This window comes from Lynx canadensis, chromosome A1 (assembly GCF_007474595.2).
Source record: "Lynx canadensis isolate LIC74 chromosome A1, mLynCan4.pri.v2, whole genome shotgun sequence".
Classification (NCBI taxonomy): Eukaryota; Metazoa; Chordata; class Mammalia; order Carnivora; family Felidae; genus Lynx; species Lynx canadensis.
In genome coordinates this window covers 143,449,231-143,470,224 of record NC_044303.2, presented here as the reverse complement: position 1 = coordinate 143,470,224, position 20,994 = coordinate 143,449,231, and the positions used below count along the sequence as shown (strand labels likewise).

The 20,994-nt window shown below is 38.4% G+C and overlaps 1 protein-coding gene and 1 pseudogene across 1 annotated transcript in view; one reads left to right on the top strand and one right to left on the bottom strand.

Moving 5' to 3' along the window:
• The window catches only part of JMY (junction mediating and regulatory protein, p53 cofactor), a 105,407-nt gene that overhangs the window by 67,715 nt on the left and 16,698 nt on the right, over nucleotides 1-20,994 (bottom strand). The gene's annotated exons all lie outside the window — the stretch shown is intronic.
• On the top strand, nucleotides 10,677-11,852 carry LOC115513586 (annotated as a pseudogene).

Sequence of the window (20,994 nt, the reverse complement as noted above, 5' to 3'; positions counted from 1 at the left end):
AGAAGTAATAAAGATTAGAGCAGAAATCAACAATATCAAAAACAAAAACAAAAACCAGTAGAACACATCAATGAAACCAGGAGCTGATTCTTTGAAAGAATTAACAAAATTGATAAAACCCTACCCAGTTTGATTCAACAGAAAAAGGAAAGGACCTCAATAAATAAAATCATGAATGAAAGAGGAGAGATCACAAACAACACTGCAGAAATACAAATGATAGTAAGAGAATATCATGAGCAATTATATGCCAAAAAATTAGGCAATCTAGAAGAAATGGACAAATTCCTAGAAACATATGAACTACCAAAACTGAAACAGGAAGAAACAAAATTTGAACAGACCCATAACCAGTAAAGAAACTGAATCAGTAAATCTCCAAACAAGAGTTCAGGGCCAGATGGCTTCCCAGGGGAATTCTACCAAAAATTTAAAGAGGAATTAACACCTATTCTTTTGAGGCTGTTCCAAAAAACAGAAATGGAAGGAAAGCTTCCAAACTCATTTCTAGGAGGCCAGCATTACCTTGATTTCAAATGCAGACCAAGACCTCACTAAAAAGGGGAAATACAGACTAACTTCACTGATGAACATGGATGCAAAAATTCTCAACAAGATACTAGCAAAACAGATCCAATAATACACTAAAAGAATTATTCACCACAATCAAGTGGGATCTATTCCTGGAATGCAGGGATGGTTCGGTATCTGCACATCAATGTGATACACCACATTAATTTTAAAAAAGGTTAAGAACCATATGATTCTCTCAATAGAGAGTGAGCATTTGATAAAACCCAGCAAGCTTTCTTGACAAAAACTGCTGATAAAGTAGGGATAGAAGGATCATACCTCCAGATCATAAAAGCCATATACAAAAGACCCACCACTAGTATCATCCTCAATGGGGGAAAAACAGAACTTTCCCCTAAGGTCAGCTACACCACAGGGATGTCCACACTCGCCACTGTTATTCAACATAGTATTGGAAGTCTTAGTCTCAGCAATCAGGCAACACAAAGAAATAAAAGGCATCCAAATCATCAAGGAGGAAGTCAAACTTTCACACTTCGCAGAAGACATGATACTCTATGTGGAAAACCCAGAAGAGTCCACCCAAAACCTGCTAGAACCAATACATGAATTCAGCAAAGTCGCAGGATATAAAATCAATGTACAGAAACTGGTTGTATATCTAAACAATGATGAAGGAGAAAGAGCAATCAAGGAATTGATCCCATTTACAATTGCAGAGCCTCAGGCTACACAGCTTTCTAGACTACTCACTCCACAAAGACTGACTACTGTGCAGAGTTACACCAGTAGTGGACAGCAGAAGAAAATCCTAACTTCAATTTCCAGGACTAGCACAGGCCCTCTCTCATTCTCCATTGTGCCTGTTTTGCCCTTCCACTTCTTCATTCCCTTTATCTGCCTGGGCCTTCTTGGCATCACTTAGCACAGTAACTAAAGTTACTACAAGAACTAAAATTAGGCTTGGAGGCATCTGGCTGACTCATTGGAGGAGCGTGTGACTCCTGATCTCAGGGTTATGGATTTGAGCCCCATGTTAGGTGTAGAGATTACTTTAAAAAAAAACAAAAACAAAAACATAAACTTTAATTTTTTAAAATGTTTATTTTAATTTTGAGAGAGACAGAGACAGAGCGTGAGCAGGGGAGGGGCACAGACAGACGGAGACACAGAACCCGAAGCAGACTCAGATGGTTGGGGGGGGGGGGGGGAGAAGGGGGCTGAACTTGGGAATGAGGAGATCATGACCTGAGCTGAAGCTGGATACTTAACTGACTGAACCACCCAGGTGCCCCTACACTTTCTTTGTTTTACCTCCCTGAGTTCTACCAGATTCTAAATGAAGACTGGCCAAAACCCTTGTGTTTCTGGCAGAGAATGAGTAGTGTGGCCATTCTGCAATATGCTCAGGGATCATTCCATCTTAACAAGGCCTGTCCTCAAGAAAAACTATTTTACCATAGCCTTATGTACTAGGGTTTCACCAGACCCTAAATGACCTAGGGAAGAGAAATGCTCAACTCCTGTCTCACTAAGGAGTGGGGGTTGAGAAGTGGGATACTGAGGAGCACTTGTGAGAGTAATAGTCCCAGGGTACAGACAGGTTAAAAAGTATTCATAAGTCTGTGATTAGCACTTCCCCTAATTCCTTACCGTTGCATCAGCAGACCTCCCATGTAAAAGGAGAATAAAACCAAAAAAATTTCATACCTTAGGTTTTTATTTAAGAACTAACTAGGGAAGGAACACCTGGGTGACTCAGTCAATTAAGTGTCTGACTTTGGCTCAGATCACAATCTCACGGTTTGTGGGTTCAAGCCCCAAGTCGGGCTCTGTGCAAACAGCTCAGAATGTGGAGCCTGCTTCAGATTCTGTCTCTCCCCATCTCTCTGCTCCTCACCTGACTCTCTCTCTCAAAAATTAACAAACATTTAAAAAATTTAGAAAAACAAAATTACAGGGCATATTAGAAGTACAGTTTGAAGAGATAAAGCAAGCATCAAGACCATATGCAGGTATAGCAGGGATATGGGAACTATCAGACTGGGAATTGAAACTATAACTGATATGCTAAGGGAACTAATGGAAAGCCAGACAATATGCAAGAATGAACATATGAAATGTAAGCGGAGAGTTGGAAATACTAAGAATCAAAAGGAAATAAAATGAAAAAATACCTTTGGGGTACCTAGGTAGCTCAGTTGGTTAAGCATCCAACTCTCTTTTTTTTTTTTTTTTTTATTTATTTTGAGAGAGTGTGAGCAGAAGGACAGAGACACACACACAGAATCCAAAGCAGGCTCCAGGCAACTAACAGATAATAGTTTGCTCAAAATAGTAGCCATAATATATCCAGCAATTACATCTTATGCATTAATAAGATAAATTAAAAAAAAAAAAAAACCCCGACAGAAATGTTAAAAGGGACAGGAGGGAAGAACTGGGAACACCTTGTTACCAGGAACCTGCGCTACAATATGAAGTGCAACAGCACTATTTGAAAGAAAGCTTGGTTAGTATTGCAAATGTATATCCCAAAATTGAATGCAAGCACTAAAAAAAGTTTAAAAAAGTATCACAGATATGCTAAATTGAGGATATACTAATTGATAAAAAACCAGAATATATGATGCTTAATTAATACCAGAATGCTCAAAGAGTGGAAGATGGATAAAAGAAAAAAACAACATGGCAATAAACAGAAAATAGTAACAGGATAGATATTACTCCAACTGTATCAATAATAATTTTAAACATTGATGTTTAAAATACACCAATTAAAAGACACTGTCAGGTGAATATAAAAACAAGATCCAACTATATGTTGTATAGAAGAAACTCACTTTAAATACACACACAGATAGGTTAAGGTGATAAAAACATACCATGCTAACACTAATCAAAAGAAAGTTGCAGTAGTTATATTACTTTCGACAAAGCAGACCTTGGAGTAAGGAAAATTATCAGAAAAAGGAGATTGGATAGAACTACAAGGCTATGATACTTGGGAGACTTCAAGACCCCTTTATCAATAATGGACAGAGCCAACAGTCAGAAAATCAGTAAGGATATAGGTGAACTCAACAGCACCATGAATCAACTGGACATAATTGACATCTATTAACTACTTCATCCAACATATTCTTCTTGAGCTCACATGGAACATTTACCAAGACAGATCACATTCTGGGCCTAAAACACACCGTAACAAATTTGAAAGAAGTCACATGAAGTATGCTGTCAGACTAAAATGAAATTAAGCTAGAAATCACTAACAGAAATATTGCTGGAAATCCCTAAAACACCTGGAAATTAAAGAACATATATTTTTTTAATGTTTATTTATTTTTGAGGCAGAGAGACAGAGCATAAACGGGGGAGGGTCAGAGAGAGAGGGAGACACAGAATCCGAAGCAGGCTCCAGGCTCTGAGCTGCCAGCACAGAGCCCTAGCGGGGCTCGAACTCATGGACCGTGAGATCATGACCTGAGCCGAAGTCGGACGCTTAACCAACTGAGCCACCCAGGTGCCCCAAAGAACATAATTTTAAACAGTAGCTGGATCAAAGAAAGTCAAGAGAAATTTTAAAATATTTTTAACTAAATGAAAACAATTTATCAAAAATTCTGGGATGCATTAAAGGTGCTTAGACGAAAGTTTATAGCACCGAATGCATATATTACAAAAGTCTAAATCCAATAATCTAAGCCTTCACCTTAGAAAACCAAAAAAGCAAATTATAATTTTAAGAGTACATAAGAATAAAATTTAGAGTTTAAATCAGTGAAATTAAAACGGGGAAATCAATAGAGAACAATGAACAAAAAAACTCTGGTTCTTTGAAAACATCAATAAAGTTGATAAACCTTTATCAAGGTTAGCAAAGAAAAAGAAAACAGTTACTAGAAAAATGGACATAACTACTGCTGCCATGAACTTTAAAAGGAATATTAAGAAGATCTCTATGCCCACAAATTCAACAACCTAGGTGAAATGGATGAATTCCTTATAAGATACACTCTAATAAAACTCACACCCAACAATAGATAATCAGCATAGGCCTATTATGTACTCAAGAAGTTGAATTTATAATCAGTAACCTTCCAAATTAGAAAATACCAAGCAAGTCCAGACAGGTTCACTGGTAAATTCTCCCAACCAAAACAATACGAGAAAACTATAGATCAACATTGCTTATGAATGTAGATGCAAAAATCCTCAACAAAGTATTAGGGAGGTATATCCAACACTCTATAAGAAGATTATATATTACAACCAAATGTAATTTATTACAGGTATGCAAGACGGTTCAACATTTTAAAAAAACAAATCAGGGGCACCTGGGTGGCGCAGTCGGTTAAGCGTCCGACTTCAGCCAGGTCACGATCTCGCGGTCCGTGAGTTCGAGCCCCGAGTCAGGCTCTGGGCTGATGGCTCAGAGCCTGGAGCCTGTTTCCGATTCTGTGTCTCCCTCTCTCTCTCTGCCCCTCCCCCGTTCATGCTCTGTCTCTCTCTGTCCCAAAAATAAACAAACATTGAAAAACAAAAACAAAAACAAAAACAAATCAATGTAACCCATCACATTACAGTCTAAAGAAAAAAAAATCATATGACATCAATAGATGCAGGAAAAGTAGTGGAAAAAACCCAACACCATTCATGAAAAACACCACTAGCATACTAGGAATATAGGGAAACTTCCTTTACTTGATAAAGAACAACAAAAAACCTAGAGCTAACATTTTTAACTGTGATAAACTAGATGCTTTCCCTTAAGGGACAAGGCAAGGATGTCCCCGCGCATCATTCCTATTTAACATTGTACTGGCAGTCCTAGCTAATGCAATTAAGGAAAGAAATAAAAGGCATACAGATTGGGAAGAAACAACTGTCTTTATGTGGATGACATTGCTGTGTAGAAAATCCAAAGGATGAGACAAAACAAAAACAAAAAATCCCACAAAACACAAAACCTTCCACATATCATTTACATTAGAAATAAAAAAAATGAAATACATATCAATCAATGCACAAGATCTGTATGAGCAAAGTTACACAACTTTGATTAAGGAAATCAAAGATCAAGACAAATGGAAAAATATTCCACATATATGGATTGGAAGATTACTGTTGTCAAGATGTCAGTTCTTTCCATCTTGATCTATAGACTAAATGCAATGCCAATGAAAGTATCATCAAGTTATTTTGCAGACATTAATACGCCAATTCTGCAGTTTATACAGAAAGGCAAAAGACCCAGAACAGCCAACCCAATATTAAAAAACAAAGTCAGAGAACTGACACTATACAACTTCATTAGTCACTAGAAAGCTACAGTAATCAAGACAGTGTGGTAATGAAAACACATCAACAGAGGAGAGTCCAAAACAAACCCACAGTCCAGTAAACTTTTGACAAAGGAGCAAAGGCAATTCAATGAAGAAGAGTCTTTTCAACAAATGGTACAGAAACAAATGGGCATGCACATGCAAAAAAGGGGGTGGACCTTATACCTTGCACAAAAATTAATGCAAAATGGACCATGCAAAACTATAAAACTCCTAGAAAATAGGAGAAAATCTTGGTGACCTTGGGTTTGACCGATGTTTTAGACATAACACTAAAAGCACAATCCATGAAGAAAAAAATTATTAAGCTAGACTTTGCTAAAACTAGTAACTTCTACAAAAGACATACAAAAGAATGAAAACACAAGCTACAGACTGGGAGAAAACGCTTGCAGAATACATTTCTGATAAAACACTGTTATGCAAAATATACAAAAAAAACCTCCCAAACTCAACATTATGAAAGCAACCCAGCAGTTTGAATAGTGGTGCGATGAAGTAGGAGGTGGGATCTCCCTGGCTATCTGACTAATCTTTTCTCTGCCTTGTTTGAGCTTGAGCAGAATTTGAGATGGTAAGGCTGGGAAGGATTCCGGAAAGGCGAAGACAAAGGTGGTACCTGAATTGGCAGGAAATCCATCAAAAGACTTGAAGGTAAAGTGTATTACCCCTCATCACTTGCAACTTGTTATTCGTGGAGATGAGGAATTCTCTCATCAAAGCTACAATTGCTGGTGGTGGTGTCATTCCACACATCCACATATCTCTGATTGGGAAGAAAGGACAACAGAAGACTGTTTCAAGGATGCCTGGATTCCTTATTATCTCAGGACTCTAAATATTCTTATCTCAGGACTCTAAATACTCTTAATAGCTGTCCAGTGTTGGTGATTCCAGTGGACTGTATCTCTGTGAAAACACAATTTTGCCTTTTTGTATTGAGCAAGTTGGAAGTTTAATTCGCTTTCCAACCAACCAAATTTCTGCATTCGAGTCTTAACCATCCATATTTAAGTGTCACTGGGGTTTCAAAGAAGCTACTGATTCTGAAGTAGTGGGTTTTGATTGAGTTGATTGTTTTTAAAAAACTGTTTGGATTTTAATTGTGATGCAGAAGTTATAGTAACAAACATTGGTTTCGTACAGACATTATTTCCACTCCAGTGGATAAGCTCAATAAAGGTCATATCCCAAACTAAAAAAAAAAAAAAAAAAAAAAGGCAACCCAATTTAAAAATGAGCAAAAGATCTGAAAACATCTCAGGGCACCTGGGCGGCTGAGGTGGTTAAGTGTCTGACTCTTGGTTTCAGCTCAGGTCATGATCTCACAGTTTGTGGGTTCAAGACCCATTTTGGGCTCTGTGCTGACACTACAGAGCCTGCTTGGGATTCTCTGTCTCCCTCTCTCTGCCCTCCTCTACTCACATTGCCTCTGTCTCTCTCAAAATAAATAAACTAAAAAAGAACTTCCAAATTAAAAAATAAAAAAATCTTAAAAAAAAAAAAAGATCTGAAGATATCTCATCAAATAAGATATACAGATGTCAGGTAAGCAGAGGAGATGTTCAATATCATACTATCATTTGGGATCTACAAATTAGACCAGTGAGATGCCACTACAGATCTGACAACACCAAATATTGGCAAGGAGGTAGAGCAATCAGAATTCCCACTCACTGCTGGTGGTAATGTATTCTTATCATCTGTTTTTAGGCATGTGCACATCAAGGATTATTAGATCTTCTTAGAGAATTAACCCTTTCATTATTATGTAATTCTCTTGATCCTTCATAATTTTCCTTGCTCCAAAGTCTGCTTTGTCTCAAATTAATATACCTACTTCACATTAATATAGCTACTTTAGCTTTCCTTTGTTAAGTGGTAGCATGGTATTTCTTTCTTAGAAAACTAAATATATTCTCACCATATAATCCAGCAATCCTGCTCCTTGATATTTACCAAAATGAGATGAAAACCTAAATCCAAACAAAACCTGCACATAAGTATTATAGGAGCTTTATTCATAAATGGAAACTTGGAAGCAAGAGGTATCTTCCAATAAGTAAATGGATAAACAAACTGCGATACATCCATATACTGGAATACTCATTCAACAATTTAAAAAAATGAGCTGTCAAACTACAAAGACAGGGAGGAACCTTAGATACATACTGGTAAGTGACAAGAAGTCAATCTGAAAAGGCTACATATTGTCTGATTCCAATTACATGACATTCTGGAAAAAGCAAAACATGGAGACAGTAAAAAAAAAATAATAATAATAATAATCACTAGTTGCCAGGAGTTGGAGATGTAGCACACCCCAATGAATGAATAAGGGAAACATGGTATTTTCAGAGCAGCGAAACTGTTCTTTCAGTATAATATTGTAATGGTAGATACAGACATTCTGCACTTATCAGAATTGCATAACACAAAGAATGAACTCTAATGTAAACTATGCACTTTAATAACAGGGGAGACTGTGGACAGGAGGGGAATAAATGAGAACTCTATTTTCTGCTCAATTTTTCAGTAAACTTAAAGTTGATATAAAGCAAAGCCTATTAATTTTTAACTGATACAAACCTTTTTTTTTTAAGAGACAGAAAGCCAAAATCAAGTTGGATACTCAACCAACTGAGCCACGAAAATACCCCTAAAGATAATTTTGTATTTCACCGTATGTGTGCTTATTTTTAAAGTAAAACAACAAAAAAAAGATTTAAAAATAAATTCATAATAACGTATTAACACTGATTTTCATCTCTAAGTCCTATTATTTCATAAGGTGATCAGATCAATGTCTTTTTCTGCTTTGTTAACAAGTAGTTTTTACTTGTTTGGTTTTGTTAGTTTGTTTTAATATAAGTCAACTAGAACAAAAAGAATCAACTCAGATATCAGTGACTAAACCGGTAACATATATGGGGCACCTAGGTGGCTGAGTAACTGAAGCATTCAATTTTGGCTCAGGTCATAATCTGTGGTTCCCAAGTTTGAGCCCCGCGTCGGGCTTTGTGCTGACAGTAAGCCTGGAACTTGTTTCAGATTCTGTATCTCCCTCTCTCTCTGCCCCTCCCCACCTCAAAAGTAAACAAACATTAAAAAAATTAAACTGATAATATATAAATGATTTAAAGATGTGGAAAGAAGCCAGGCCAAGTGGGATCTTGCTTTATGCTGAAAGCGAAGAGCTATCATTAAAGGTTTTTTGTATTATTTTTCCCTCTCAAGACCTCTCTGGTTACAAGAAAATATCAGGGAATACTTTCCCAGGTAAAAGAACCTTATCTGTGCTCTGAATGATGAAAAGACAAACTAGACAAAGTGGGAAGGGAAGACTGAGTCAGAAAGACAGAGAGGAACGTCCACACATACCATAACACATGGTTAACAAACTGGAGAATAGAAGGGGAGAACACAATGGAAGAATTCTGGAGACACTAACAGACCCGGCTAGCCTTGAGTTATACAACGACAATGAGAAAATATTGGAAGGGGGCACCAGTGTGCATGCAGAGGGATCAGTTCACAGGCTCCTAGATGAGTCCATGAAAGTTGGTGGAAGCTTACGTTTTGGGGTAGAGAAAAACAAGATTCAAGAAATGCTTTGGAAATAAAAATCAACAGTACTTGGGCAAAGACTACTAGGCTTCTGACACTAATTGAGACAAACAAAGGAAGAGAGACAAGTTTTTAGAGACAATGATTAACAGATTCAGAGACACTATATCCAAATTGTTTTAGATATGCAAGAGGAGAGGTCATATAGGGGATGTACAACATCCAAGATAAACTATCTTTAAGAGGTCTAAAATCTAGGAGCGCCTGAATGGCTCAGTCGGTTGAGTGTCCGTCCGACTTTGGCTCAGGTCATCATCTCACAGTTCATGGGTTCAAGCCCGGCATTGGACTCTGTGCTGACAGCTCAGAGCCTGAAGGCTGCCAGGGATTGTGTCTCTCTTTGTGCCCCTCCCCTGCTCGTGCTGTCTCTCTCAAAAATAAACATTAAAAAAAAATTTTTTTTAAGTCTAAAATCTAAATAGGGAAGCAAAGCAACAGATATAAAAGTAAAATACTGATTATTAAAGACAGTAAAATTTTAGAGAAAAGATGGATTAGATAGAGGAGGCTAGAGCAGCTGGAAAAGGTGTTCTAAAGCTAGGATTTGAACTGGGTCTTGAAGGATGGGAAGTGCTGGGTAGGTGAAGGAGAGCAGCCCAGACTTGAGAAATCATGTGAATAAAAGCATTTCAGATGAGAATTCTGGGTAGGATGAATGAGGTAACCAAGTGTTATGTTCCCTGAAGTCTACCTACAAGGTACACACTAGGGAAAAGAGCATCACACTGAGTCTGTAAATGCAGCACATTCCAATGAGCAGTGAAACCATCTATGGAATAGGAATAAAGAATGTTGTCTGTGGTCAATTCGCCCTCTTTAATTTTTAGTTGGCAGAGTCAACTTAGCTAAATAATCATATTTAAATGATGGTCATTTAGTACCTTGGTACTCAAAATATGCTCTGTGACTAGCAACACCAGCATCATGTGCAAACTTTTTAGGAATACAGAACCCCAGGGGCTACTCCAGATCCACAGAATCAGAATCTGCATTTTAGTTAAGACTGTCATGTGTTGAGCTGCACACCAAAGTTTGAGAAACTCTGCTTCTGTAACACCTTAATATACATACCCATATTAACAACATGAGGCAGAAGCATAAGTGAGCGGCAGGGCCGGCTGATGGTAACAAGGCTGAGAGGCTGTTCACAGAGCAAGTTGAAGGTGAATGCCAGAGGAATTTAGATCTCAGCTAAAGAGTATTCCAGTAACTCAACTTTCCACAAGTGGACCTTCTCAAAGTCATGATCTTCTTCAAAAAGATCTTCCTTGTGAGAAAAACAAACTTTTGCCCAGTTATCCTCTTGAATTACCAGAATAAAATCTCCAGTTCAACCAAGATAAAACGAATTTCCCAAACTCAGAAACATGCAGGATCTATTTACTCCACCATAATTACAAATGGAATTCAAGGCAGGATAGTGGATTCAGCCTCTTCCATTTAAGATCAAACCTTTCACTGACGATTTTGAGGGGTAATGATGAGACTACTGGATTTGAAGATATTAATGACCCATCAAAAAGCTAACTAATGGCTAACATTAACAACTCAGGCAACAACAGATGTTGGCAAGGATGTGGAGAAAGAGGATCTCTTTTGCATTGTTGGCGGCAATGCAAACTGGTGTAGCCACTCTGGAAAACAGTATGGAAGTTCCTCAAAAAACTAAAAAGAGAACTACCCTATGACCCAGCAATTGCACTACTAGGCATTTATCCAAGGGATACAGGTGTGCTGTTTCGAAGGGACACATGCACCCCCATTTTTATAGCAGCACTATCAACAATAACCGAAGTATGGAAAAAGCCCAAATGTCCATCGATGGATGAATGGATAAAAAAAAGATGTGGTGTGTATACATACACACACACACACACACACACACACACACACACACACACACAAATGGAGTAGTACTCGGCAATCAAAAAGAATGAATCTTGCCATTTGCAACTACGTGGATGGAACTGGAGGACATTATGCTAAGTGAAATTAGTCAGAGAAAGACAAATAACATATGACTTCACTCATATGAGGACTTTAAGAGACAAAACAGATGAACCTAAGGGAAGGGAAGCAAAAGTAATATAAAAACAGGGAGGGGGACAAAGTATAAGAGACTCATAAATATGGAGAACACAGGGTTACTGGAGAGGGTATGGGAGGGAGCATGGGCTAAATGGGTAAGGGGCATTAAGGAATCTACTCCTGAAACCATTGTTGCACTATATGCTAACTAATTTGGATGTAAAATTTTAAAAATAATATAAATAAATAAATAAATAAATAAATAGTGAACTAATGGGAGAATCACACTTGACGATGGAATGTAAACTTGGTTAACTGTCGTCTATTGTGCCATTCATGAAAACAGAGGGGCAGCATCTTGCTTGTGTTCACGTACACAACATTAAAACAGAGACACAAGAAAAAATGAACAATAACATGAGGTTAAAAGTCTCTGTAGTTATACAGACAATGGCAGATCTATTTTTTTTTTAAGGTTTTATTTTATTTTTTGAGAGACAGATCATGAGCAGGGGAGGGACAGAGAGAGAAGGAGACACAGAATCTGAAGCAGGCTCCAGACTCTGAGCTGTCACCACATGGCCTGACATGGGGCTCAAACCCACGAACAGGGTATCATGACCAAAGCCGAAATCGGACACTCAACCAAGTGAGCCACCCCCACGCCCCTAAATTTTCTTTAATCAAAAATTTTCCCTCTCATTTACTATTAGATCAATTAGCACTATAGGCATACCTCTTTTATTTATTGTGCTTCCCTTCACTATACTTCAGGTATTTTTGCTTTTAACAAATTCAAGGTTTGTGGCACTCCCGTATCATTCAAGTCTATCAGTGCCATTTTTACAACAGCATGTACTTCATGTCGGTCATATTTTGGTAATTTTCACATTTCAAGGTTTTTCATTATTATTATCTTTGTTAGGTGATCTGTGATCAGCACTTTTGGATGTTACTGTAATTGTTTTGGGGCACCATGAACCACACCCACACAAGATGGTGAACAGAACTGATAAATGTTGTATGTTCTGAGTGCTCTCCCAACTGGCCAATCCCCCAACTTTCTGCCTCTCCTCAGGCCTCCCTATTCCGAGACACATCAATACAGAAATTACCCTAATTAATAGCCCTACAATGGCTTCAGGGTGTTCAAATGAACACAGTCACATGTCTCTCACTTTAAATCAAATGCAAGAAATGATTAAGCTTAATCAAGAAGGCATGATGAACACCAAGAGTGACCTCTCAGTTAGCCAACTTGTGAATGTAAAGAAAGACTTAATAAAGGAAATTAAAAGCACTATTCCAGTGAACACACCAATGATAAGCAAAATAGCCTTACTGATATACAGAAAACTTTTAGTGGCCTGAGTAGATCAAACCAGTCACAACATTCACTTAAGCCAAAGCCTAAATCCAGACAAAGCCCTAACTCTTTTTAATTCTTTGAAGGCTGAGAGACATAAGGAAGCTGCATAAGAGCAGTCTGAAGCTACCAGAGGTTGACTTTCATAAGGTTTAAGGAGAGAAGCAGTCTCCCTCATAATATAAAGGTTCAAGGTGAAGCAGAAAGTATGCACATAGAAGTTACAGTAAGTTGTCCAGAAGATCCAGCTAAATAAAGTAAATCATGAAGATGGCTACATTAAACAACAGAGTCCCAATACAGACAAACAGTCTTAGATTGTTACATTAGAAGAAGATGCCTTCTGGGACTTTCATAGCTAGGGAAGAGAACTTAGTTAGTGCCTGGCTTCAAAGTTTCAAAGGATAGACAGACTAACTTTCTTGTTAACAGTTAATGCAGCTGGTTGAAGCCAATGCTCACTTCACTTACCATTCCCAAAATACTAGGGCCCTTAAGAATTATGGTAGATCTACTCTGTGCAAATGCCAAAGTGTAGCCTGGATGACAACACATCTATTGACAATATGGTTTACTGAGTACTTTAATCTCACTGCTTAAAATATCTTCTGCTCAGGGGCGCCTGGGTGGCGCAGTCGGTTAAGCGTCCGACTTCAGCCAGGTCACGATCTCGCGGTCCGTGAGTTCGAGCCCCGCATCGGGCTCTGGGCTGATGGCTCAGAGCCTGGAGCCTGTTTCCGATTCTGTGTCTCCCTCTCTCTCTGCCCCTCCCCCGTTCATGCTCTGTCTCTCTCTGTCCCCAAAAATAAATAAACGTTGAAAAAAAAAAAAAAGAAAAAGAAAAAAAAATATCTTCTGCTCAGAAAAAACAATTCCTTTCACAACATTGCACATGGACAATGCACCTGTCACCTATGAGTTCTCATGGAGATGAACAGTGAGATTAATATACTTTTCATGCCTGCTAACACTACATCCATTCTGCAGCCCATGAATTAAGGAGTAATTTTGACTTTGAAGTCTTATTCTTTAAGAACTACGTTTCACAAGACTATAGTGGCAAAAGATAGTGATTCCTCTATGGATCTGGGCAAAGTCAAGTGAAAACCTCTGGAAAGGATTCACCATCCCAGACACCGTGAAGAACATTCACAATTCATGGAAAGAGGTCAAAATATCAACATGCACAGGAGTTTGGAAGAAGTTGATTCCAATCTCATGAATAATTTTGAGAGGTTCAAGACTTTGGTGGAGGAAGTAACCGCAGATGTGATGGAAACAGTAAGAGAACTAGAATTACAAGTGCAGCCTGGGGCACCTGGGTGGCTCAGTGGGTTGAACGTCCGACTTCAGCTCAGGTCATGATCTCCCAGTCTGTGAGTTCGAGCCCCGATTCAGGCTCTGTGCTGACAGCTCGGAGCCTGGAGCCTGCTTCCCATTCTGTGTCTCCCTCTCTCTCTGCCCCTCCCCTGTTCATGCTCTGTCTCTGTCAAAAATAAATAAACATTTTTTTAAAAATTAAAAAAAAAAAAAGTGCAGCCTAAAGACGTGATTGAATTGCTACAATTTCATTATAAAACAGATTAGGAGCTGCTTCTTATGCATTAGCAAAGAAAGTGGTTCCTTGAGACAGAAGATGCTATAATGACTGCTGAAACGACAACACAACATTTAGTATATTACTTACTCTTAGGTAATGAAGCAAGAGCAGTGTTTGAGAGAATTGACTCCAATTATGCAAGAAGTTCTAATATGGGTAAAATGTTACCAGTCAGTAACAGAAACTACAGAGAAATTGTTCACAAAAGGAAGAGTCAATTGATGCAGAACACTTCCCTTGTTGTCTCATTTTAAGAAATAGCCACACGGGGCGCCTGGGTGGCTCAGTCGGTTGAGCGTCCGACTTCAGCTCAGGTCACGATCTCGCGGTCCATGGATTCGAGCCCTGCGTCGGGCTCTGGGCTGATGGCTCAGAGCCCAGAGCCTGCTTCCGATTCTGTGTCTCCCTCTCTGTCTACCCCTCCCCTGTTCATGCTCTGTCTCTCCCTGTCTCAAAAATAAATAAACGTTAAAAAAAAAAAAAAAGAAATAGCCATAGCCACCCTAACCTTCAGCAACCACCACCCTCATCAGTCAACAATCACAATACTAAGGCAAGACCCAAGGTGCCTGGGTGGCCCAGACCATTAAGCATCTGACCCTTGATTTCAGTTTAGGTCATGATCTCATGGTTCATGAGTTCGATACCTATGTTGGGTTCAGTACGGTTAGTGCGGAGCCTGCTTGAGATTCTGTCTCTCCCTCTCCCTTTCTCTCCGACCCAACTGGGCACACTCACGTGCTCTCGCCCCCCTTCAAAATAAACTTAAAAAAATATATACTAAAGCAAGACCCTCTATCAGCAAAAAGACTACAACTCGCTTCTGAAAGCTCAGAAAATGATTACCATTTTTCAGCAATGAAGTATTTTCAAATTAAGGTACATACATTGTTTTTGTTTTTGTTTTAGATGTAATGCTACTAAACACTCAACAGACTACAGTACAGTGGAAATGTTTATATGCACTGGACAACCAAAATATTCATTTAACTTGTTTTATTGTGGTGGTCTAGAACCAAAACCACAGTATCTCTAAGGTATGCTCAGGTTTAAACTAAAATTTAGCCCCAACTCCCATTTCTCAAGGCTCAGTTCTCTACTGATGCATTTTTACATGGGAGGGGGGAAAAAAAGCATTTTTTAGGTATTCTTTAAAAAATAAAGTTATGGGGCGCCTGGGTGGCGCAGTCGGTTAAGCGTCCGACTTCAGCCAGGTCACGATCTCACGGTCCGTGAGTTCGAGCCCCGAGTCAGGCTCTGGGCTGATGGCTCGGAGCCTGGAGCCTGTTTCCGATTCTGTGTCTCCCTCTCTCTCTGCCCCTCCCCCGTTCATGCTCTGTCTCTCTCTGTCCCAAAAATAAATAAAAAACATTGAAAAAAAAAATTTAAAAAAAAAAAATAAAAAATAAAGTTATGACTGAAGCTAATCACAGAAAAATCATTAAGACAGGTAAAGGGTGGGGCACCTGGGTGGCGCAGTCGGTTAAGCGTCCGACTTCAGCTCAGGTCACGATCTTGCGGTCCGTGAGTTCGAGCCCCGCGTCAGGCTCTGGGCTGATGGCTCAGAGCCTGGAGCCTGCTTCCGATTCTGTGTCTCCTTCTCTCTCTGCCCCTCCCCCCTTCATGCTCTGTCTCTGTCTCAAAAATAAATAAACGTTAAAAAAAAAAAAATTAAAAAAAAAAAAAGACAGGTAAAGGGTGACAAATAAGTCTGGTCTTTTCTTTAGCACTGGCCAGGATCTTATCTCCAGTACGTAAGCCTTCATGTATTCAGTGAAGGTGGAAGTTTAAAGGCAATGGCCACTGATTTGAGACCATCAAATTAACTCTCTTCATTCTGATGACATGCTTGCTTTTTTTTATTATTATTAGCTTTTTACTCCTACAAACAAACAATAAAATGATCATAAAGATATTCTAGTTCTGGGGCACGTGGGAGACTCAATCAGTTAAGCAACCTACCCACTCTTGATTTCAGCTCAGGTCATGATCTCACGGTTTGAGAGTTTGAGCCCTGCATCACACTCTGTTCTGACAGCAGGAGGCCTGCTTCGTGGTATTCTTGCTCTCTGCCCCTCCTCCACTCTCTCTTCTCAATAAACTTCTAAAAATATTAAAAAATAAAAACTGGCAATTTAAGAATGCAATTTAGAATAAACTGAAAAATTACAACAGAAAAAGCATTCAATAAGCTTAGTTATAATTTGTATGCAGAAACCAACAACCCTATTATAGTAAAAACAGCTAGCAAGGATTCCATTTACAACAAAACAGCAAAAAAAACCAGAAAAATAGTAATAAACTTAAACCCCTTAAGAGGTTTATATAAACACATAAAATGTTTAAAGGTACCAAAAGATGATATAAATTTAAGACTAATAACAAAACTATCAATTCTTACTAAATTAATCTATAAATTCCACATGGTAAAAAAATAACTTGACTTTTTTATTGCATAAGAAAAGGGCAATTTTAAAGTTAAAAAAAAATCTGGGGCGCCTGGGTGGCTCAGTCGGTTGAGCTTCCAACTTGGGCTCAGGTCATGATCTCACGGGTGCTGAGTTCAAGCCCCGCATTGGGCTCTGTGCTGACGGCTCAGAGACTCGAGCCTGCTTTCAGTTCTGAATCTCCCTCTCTCTCTGCCCCTTCCCCGTTCACATGCTGTCTCTCTCTCAAAAATAAGCATTCAAAAAAATTAAAAAAAATTTTTTTTTAATTATGAAGAGTAACTATGGAGGGGGCAATGGCCTTATTATTTGTATTATTACTATTGATATTATTTGATAAAAGCATCAAATACAAATACAATGAAGTATTAAAGAGTTCAGCTATATCAAAGTTTAGTGCACAATAAATATGATCATTCAAGAAATTGTGTGGTAACTCTCATTTATCAGGAAATACAGTAAGATGGATCTGTATCTTTTTCCCTACACCAAAATAAATCTCAGCTAGATCAAGAATGTAAATGCAAATAACAAAATCATAAAACTAGGAGAAGACATGTAGGGTTTTGTTTATTTGTTCTTGCTTTAAATAATCTCATCATGAGAGGCTTTAAAGCATGACTCAAAATCCAGAAACTATCAAAACAGACTAATAAATTTTGCTGCAAAAATTTTCATCTGGCTACAAAGGCATACAAAATAAAATCAAGAGGCAAATTATTTTTTTAAATTTTTTTAACATTTATTTATTTTTGAGAGAGAGCGAGACAGAGCATGAGCAGAGGGAAAGGGAGACACAGAATCCAAAGCAGGATCCAGGCTCCGAGCTGTCAGCACAGAGTCTGATGCAGGGCTTGAACTCACAAACGGGGAGATCACAACCTGAGCCAAAGTTGGATGCTTAACCAACAGCCACCCAGGCACCCCAAGAGGCAAATTATTAAAGGAAAAATACTTTCAACACATAGACAATTTCCACAAACAATACAAATATAGGTAAAGAATGTAATGGATTCAAAGAAATGACTCCTAAACAAATGAAAACTTACTCGTAAGAGAATTGCAAAATAAATTACAAACTAAAACCTGTCACCAGTAAGACCAAAAAGTTTTTGAAAACATACTCTTGGTGTGACTGGGTGGCTCAGTAGGTTAAGCATTTGACTCAATTTTTGGTTAAGGTCATGATCTCACAGTTCAAGAGTTTGAGCCCCACATTGGGCTCTGTGCTGACAGTGCTCAGCCTGCTTGGGATTCTGTCTCCCTCTCTCCCCGCCCCCCCACCCCCACCCTCCCACCTCCCCACCTCCCCACCTTCAGTGCACGTGCACACATGCTTTCTCTCATAAACATTTAAAAATATTTTTAACAAATGAAAATACACTTTAGTCTTGAAAAGGATGTAGAAACAAAAGGCAACCTTTTGTTTGAGAGGGAGTAAACTGGTGTACCTCTACAGAAAACAATTTTAATCAAAATGCATTCTTTGACCCAGAAATTCCCCTTATAGAAATCTACCTTAGCTCACAAATATACTAGTACATGTGGGAAAAGATACGCTATTTTAACAGCAACAGCAAAAAAAAAAAAAAAAAAAAACAAAAAACAAAAAACTATCAAAAAAATATACATTCAGCAGAATACTATTTAGCCATTAAAAAAAAAATGCAGCCTGGGGCAGCTGGGTGGCTCAGTCGGTTAAGTGTCTGACTTCCGCTCAGGTCATGATCTAACGGTTCGTGGGTTCGAGCCCCGTATTGGGCTCAGTGCTAACAGCTCAGAGCCCAGAGCCTGTTTCAGATTCTGTGTCTCCCTCTCTCTATGTCCCTCCCACACTCATGCTCTGTCTCCCTCTGTCTCAAAAATAAAAAACATTAAAAAAAATTAAACAAAATAAAATGCAGCCTGTTAAGAGAAAAAAAAAATATATATATATATAACAGTATGTAGAATGCTACCATTTGAATGTTAAAAAGATGGGAAGTTATGTATCTCCTATGTATCTCTGTATATAGGACTAAATCTGAAAGACACACTAGAAATTTGATTGCCTCTGAGAATAGGAACCACAGACAGGGAAATGGAGGTGACTGGGGAGGAGATTTACATTTATACTTTTTCCAGTCATGATCAAGTAAATACATACTTTTTTTTTTTTTTTTAAGGTTTTTTGTTGTTTTGTTTTTTTGAGAGAAACAGAGAGAGAGAGCACACGCGCACATGGTCAGGGAGGGGCAGAGAGAGAGAGACAGAATTCCAAGCAGGCTCCGCAGGAACTCATAAACCCTGAGATTGTGACCTGAACCAAAATCAAGAGCCAGATGTTTAATGGGCCACCCAGGTACCCCCGTACTTTTTTTTTTAAGCAGGTGTTTGTACTCTATTCCTTCTCTATGTCCCTAACTCTAAGGTATTCTGGCTTACACATCAAAAATAGGAAAATTAAATTTTCTCCTTTGCCACAACATCCAAAACTACTTAACTTTTCCAAAGGATAAGGTATGAGAAATATGAAAATGATACATGTTTCTCTTCCTGTGCCCACCCACCTACTATTCAAAAAGTAGCTAAGTCATGTGTTGAATCATCTGTTTTTAGCTACAATTAAAAAGTAGAGTTATGAAAGTAACAGCAGCTGATCAATTTTTTTTTTAATTTTATAAATGTTTATTTTTGAGAGAGAGACAGAGTATGAGGGGGGAGGGGCAGAGAGAGACGGAGACACAGAATCTGAAGCAGACTCCAAGCTACCAGCAAAGCCTGATGCAGGGCTTGAACCCACCAACCATGAGATCATGACCTTAGTCAAAGTTGGTCGCTTAACCGACTGAGCCACCCAGGCGCTCTGCAGCTGATCAATTTCTAATCACAGCACAGTCCCAGAAAATCAGTTCTAACTGGTGGCAAAGGTGCTCACCTCCACCATGGCTTACCATCTCAAGGCTGTGGCATATCAAAAATGTAACTAGATTAAGGAAGAGTAAGAAAACTAGGGGGAAAAGTAAATGTGTAATAGCAACCAAAGAATGGATTAAAATGAATTTTTACAATAAATTAGAAACTATCCTTTTATAGTAAAGGTAGTAATTTCCTTCTTGCCAGAAAACGTATATTCACAGCCCTCTTTTATTCCACTTAAAAGTGGATGACTTTCTTTGAGATAATGATTTTCTACCAAGTTTTAGAAAAGTTAAACTATTAAAAGAACGAGAAAACAAAACTATAGAACATCTCTCAATAATAAAGTTTCTGGAGTCATTTACCAGGGATCAAATGCTACCATTTAACAGTAAGACAATCCTCAGACACTAGGCTTCTTTGAGCTCTTCTTACAGAGACACTAAAGTAAATGTAATACACTAAACAGACACTATTTTCTGCCAACACAAAACGTTAAGTCACTATACACTTATTAATTAAATCACATTACCACTCTACATGGATGTGTAGTTGACAAGACAAAAATCAGTTACTGCATCCAAATGTTAATATATTTACGTATTATTTGCAACATGGTTTTATTCTGAAACAGAAAAGTACTTTAGAAGGCTATTATGCAGCAACTAAACTTAATACTCTTGCAGAGAAGCCCAAGGCATCTCACCTAACACTGCTAATTTATTAATTTGTTCTCTCTGCTATAAAGTTTCATGTTATTCCAACATTAGATTACCTTAAAACCAATTATAGCTCCAATTAGCAATCTATTTTAATCTAAATAGATTAAATATAGAGAAAAAATAGAGAAAATACTCAAAGTCTATGCATTTTAGAACTTCAAAAGATGCGAGGTGCCTGGTTGGCTCAGTCAGTTAAGCATCCAACTTCAGCTCAGGTCATGATCTCACAGTTGGTAGGTTCGAGCCCCGCAACCGGCTGTGTGCTGACAGCTCAGAGCCTGGAGCCTGTTTTAGAGCCTGTCTCCCTCTCTCCCTGCCCCTCCCCCACTCACCCTCTGTCTCCCCCTGTCTCAAAAATAAACATTGAAAAAAAAATTTTTTTTAAAGAACTTCAAAAGATGCAATTTAGTAAGCATTAGACTTT